This window comes from Clarias gariepinus, chromosome 19 (genome assembly GCF_024256425.1).
Source record: "Clarias gariepinus isolate MV-2021 ecotype Netherlands chromosome 19, CGAR_prim_01v2, whole genome shotgun sequence".
Classification (NCBI taxonomy): domain Eukaryota; kingdom Metazoa; phylum Chordata; class Actinopteri; order Siluriformes; family Clariidae; genus Clarias; species Clarias gariepinus.
This window is the reverse complement of record NC_071118.1, coordinates 18,492,122-18,497,036: the sequence shown is the minus strand read 5'-3', so window position 1 is coordinate 18,497,036 and position 4,915 is coordinate 18,492,122. Positions and strand designations below refer to the sequence as shown.

The window sequence follows — 4,915 nt, the reverse complement described above, 5'->3', positions numbered from 1 at the left end:
CTTAAATAACGTTTTACACATTTTGCATTCTTTTTTTGAATCTTAAATGAATCTCAAATTTCAAAAGGCACCCGTAATTCAGCCGTTGATGTTTCACTCCATTTTTCCCCAGTTCACAACACCTATAGCCAAAAACTCATCTAGAATTGTTAACCATGATACAGTTTTAAAAATACAATAAGCAAAATTAAATTTTTAAAAAAAAACGGACAGATGCTCACTGTCAAGCCATGCATAGTGTGCCTTTTGTCTAAACTCGGTCCTGTTCACAATTGCACTAAAGCAACTGCAAGAAAGCGAAAGATTTATGTAGGCAGCATCTCCATCCTGTAGCACTACTCCATAGGTAACTGAAAAGTATATGGAAAAGTTTTAACCCTTAATTTTTTTAAATGAAACAGGACAGTATTTCACCACTTAAGAGACGTACATCTAAAAGTGGCAACTGAGGAGTCATGATTGCCTTTTCTGCCTAAAAAGGATAGCAAAGAAGACATTTAATTCTCCACGTTACGAGAATACGGCCAAAAAAAGTCATATTAAGTGTAATTAAATTACATTATTTTTAGTTTGCCTCTTGAGTCTTTTTGTTGCACGTCTTTCTTTTTTAGACCTGTAATAAAATGTAGCAAAGGAGAGGTATGTTTATATTATGTAAATAAAAGTTTTCAAAATAATAAGTGCTATGCCCTTAAAATAAAAAATTGACTGATTCTTAATAAATGTACAAAAGTTACTCTTTGTGCTTTTGTTCATAACCCTAAATAAATTAAAACCTGAAGCGATTGTGCATATCGAAATATGTACATTTACAATACTTTAATCATTTTTATTATATTGCACAGGCCTAATATGTATAATGTAAAAGTGATACCTTAGCAAGAAGTTTAGTGCTAGTTCATAAAATGTAGAAAAATAAAGGAAAAACAATAAACTTCAAGGTGAAATTCTCTAAAAGAAGCAAACACCGCCATCTCCTAATACCTGTAAGGGTTAACCCCTAGAGGGCGCCAAAGCGCCCAAAGACTGGGTTTGGTTATGTTTTGTTTGTAGTTTGTTTTAGTTGGACTTCAAGTCCCAGACTGCACCTCGGTCAGGTGACGTAGGCATTCACCTGAACCGAGGGAAGTAATTAAGTTTATTATAAATAGCCTGACTGAAGTTCAGTCAGGCGTCTAGCTTTTGTTGCCATTTATAGACTTTATGTCGGTGTTTGTTTTATGTGTTTATGTTTAATAAAAAACCTGTGTTGAAACGCCAGCTCGCCTCCTGCGATTATGCCACCCAAAAACAGACACCGAGGTAAGAGACGTGACAGAAAGCTAGACCGTATAAGTGGCATAGCGGAGGTCGCTTCCCCAGATGTTTTTTGGGGGGGCGCTATTACCATCTCGTCCGAGCTGGCGGAATGGATACAGGACAGCGAGGAGCAAGGACAGAGGGAGCTGTTGCAGAGCTGGGAGGGCTGCAAGCTCGCCGAACCGGCGGACTGGCTGGGAGACAGCGAGGAGCAGCGAGAGACAGACGCGCGGCAAAGCTGGGAAGGCTGCAGGCTCGCCATCCGGCGGACGCCGTTTAGAGGTGAGGCAGCTGAGGGAAACAAGTTCCCACGCTCCGACGAGGAAGTACGGGCCAGGGAGGTCGGGTACATCGGAGGCGGACGGGAACAAGAGCCCGAGGAGGAGCGAGGTAAAAAGGAGGATGGGACCCGGGAACTGCTCAAGTTCTGGGCAGAGGTGAATGGGGAGCGCATTCGGGGCCTGCAGGAGCAGGTGGAACAGCTCCAACACCTGCTCATCCGACTCCACGAGAGCCAAGCAACAGGCTCTGAGCCTCCTCCTTCTCAGCCTCTGCCCAAAACAGAGGACGACGTGCTTCCGCCACCTCCGCCTCTCTTCCTCGTTGAGGACGCGTTTCCTCCACCTCCGTCACCTCAGCACGACGCGGAGGACTACGCGCCGCTACAGTACGGCGACGAGGACGCGTTTCCTCCACCTCCACCGCCGCTGCTCGGCGTAGAGGATGACGCAGCGCTGCTGAACAGCGACGACGACGCGTTTCCTCCTCCACCGCAGCGTGAAAGTGGGGAGACAAGGAGCAGCCTGGAGAGCATCGTCCCTCCTCCGCCTCCCGGCTTTGAGGACGTCGCCCCCGCTCCACAGCAGCCCTGTGTAGCGCACGTCGCTCCAGCTCCTCAGCCCGGCGGCGAGGACGGCATGCTTCTTCCTCCGCCTCCCGGCTTTGAGGACGTCGCGCTTCTTCCTCCGCCTCCCGGCTTTGAGGACGTCGCGCTTCTTCCTCCGCCTCCCGGCTTTGAGGACGCCGCTCCAGCTCCGCCGCCGCCGCCCAGCTCAGCGCACGCCGCTCCAGCTCCGCCGCCGCCCAGCTCAGCGCAGGCCGCTCCAGCTCCGCCGCCGCCGCCCAGCTCAGCGCACGCCGCTCCAGCTCCGCCGCCGCCGCCCAGCTCAGCGCACGCCGCTCCAGCTCCGCCGCCGCCGCCCAGCTCAGCGCACGCCGCTCCAGCTCCGCCGCCGCCGCCCAGCTCAGCGCACGCCGCTCCAGCTCCGCCGCCGCCGCCCAGCTCAGCGCACGCCGCTCCAGCTCCGTTGCCATTTATAGACTTTATGTTGGTGTTTGTTTTATGTGTTTATGTTTAATAAAAAACCTGTGTTGAAACGCCAGCTCGCCTCCTGCGATTATGCCACCCAAAAACAGACACCGAGGTAAGAGACGTGACAATACCAGGAATGTCTGTCTGAGGGGAAAAAAAATCTACTTTCTAATTACTTTCTATTTATATGGCAAATATACATTAGAGTTTTTACTTACCTCTGTAAAATCCCCTGTGGTTGCAAAGCTCAGGGAATACTGGAATTGTAAAAAAAAAATTACTAATACATATGTTTTACTGTATACTGGATCAAAATCTAGTAAAAAAAAAAATCAGCTCTATAAACTTACCATCAGGACAAAGATTCAAGATTCAACGAACTTTATTAATCCCAGAGGGAAATTGCTAATAACCAACAGACAACCCAGTGGGCACAAACTCGTGGAAACCACGTAAAGAAGATGTGTTTTCACCACGTGGAAAAGCCGGGTAATTTAGGCGTAAAAGGCAAGTCCAATTCCACGTGGATTTGACACATGGAATCCACGTGTTTTTTACCACTTGGAAAAGACATGGATATAAGCCCATGGAAAATACGTGTTGTGTTCAACGTAAATTCTGCAAAGTTCAAAATGTCTACAACATCAAGTGTAAAGCAGACACAAATTACATAAAAGTTGTAATAACCAATAATTTATTCATATTTCAAAACAAACAATACAAAATGCACATAAAAACTGGGTGTAGTGCATAATACTAAAATACCATAAAAATGTGAATACTAAAAGACTAATTAAACCAACAAAACATCTAAGAGAAGATAAAATAACTGTCTCAAACAGCAAAAGAAACAAAATTACAAAAACATTTACTTAACACTTAATAAATGACACTGCATCCAGCCTTTCTTTCCTCTTAGGTGCAAGGATTATTGGCAATGGTGCTGAGGGCAAAGGCTTCTGTAACATCATGCGCCTTTACTACACTGTCTGTCAAAGGACAAAAATGTTTAGTATAATTTAGATGCATGGACTGCAATTTATCAATACAATCATTGTTTTAATATAAAAAAAGACACAACCACAAGGCACTATTCAATTACTTACCAGTTATTAATTTGCACAGCGCTGTCAAATGATGTTTTATCCCCTCGTGATCCCTTCATGTTTAGTTGAAACATAAGTGAATTGGTAAGGAATCTAGAAGTAAACAAACTTATCTATTTATCTTCAAAGAAATAAATGGGTAGAGTAACCACATACTGTAAGTTACACTGAAAAGTTCCTACTTCTATTCTTAGAAATTCAATGGAACATATATTCTGCAAGTAAATGTTAGTGTTCACTTTCAGAACTCCTCAGTGCATATAATATATTATACATGGTGATGGTGCTGCATTTATGACAAATTATACCTGTTCATCAAATACTAGCCTGTTTTTATGATTTTTGACAAATTAACGTTTGCAATTGCCTGTTATGCTTCGAATCCTACGTTAGCTACATACATAGATTCACAATCAAGCTAACTGCGTCGGTTAGAACCTACACAAACTGCCACAGAACATACTAGAATATTACTGCTTACCTCAGTGCTCACCCTGTAACATCACACACAAATGTTCTCTGTATGAAACACAATTGCCACGGGTACTTTGTAACTTCAACAGACCACAAATTTAAACAAATTTCGAAGTTTCTAATTTCTTTTTATTAGCTATAAATGTTTCGCGCTTCCACTTAAAAAAACGGGATCCAGGAAAGGCTGATCACTGCGCATGCTCAGTACCACTCGCTAGACTGCAAAGTCACTCTGCGCAGCGACGCCTATGTGTCGCCTCTGATAGCACATCGTGTTCTAAACTACTTTTTAGTTTGCAAATCCAGTGTACGTTGTAGTCAGATGTGGCATTTAGGCGATCAGTAACACATTTTGAAAATGCCATTTTAGAACACATTTTGGCTCATGTGTTCAACTTTAGAACACATTGGACGCGTCATATGCGTCATTTTATTTTAGAGTGTGTTTTTTAATTAATGATTGTCACATTTATGTAAAAACATACAAAATATGCATTCAAAATTAGATCAAGCAACCATCAATAGGCGGTACGAAATTATTTTTCACGTGATATCCACGTGGAAATGCACGAAGAATAATGTAGAACTAAAACTCCATGTGGATTCCACATTAATTTAGAACAGGTTTTCCACGTGCCTAAAACCACGTGGAATCAACGTGGATATCAGGTGAAAATTGGTGGATCCACCACTTCACCAAATATCCACCAGAAATCCACGTGGA

General features: G+C 43.7%; 1 long non-coding RNA gene across 1 annotated transcript; it reads right to left on the bottom strand.

The window, feature by feature from the left end:
* Positions 1-3,478: 3,478 nt before the first annotated feature.
* On the bottom strand, positions 3,479-4,630 carry LOC128507305 (uncharacterized). The gene is made up of 3 exons (XR_008355804.1): positions 4,199-4,630; positions 3,718-3,810; positions 3,479-3,600 (listed from the first exon to the last, which is right to left on the bottom strand). It is a non-coding gene; the product is annotated as an uncharacterized LOC128507305 (long non-coding RNA).
* Between the last annotated feature and the right edge of the window lie 285 nt (positions 4,631-4,915).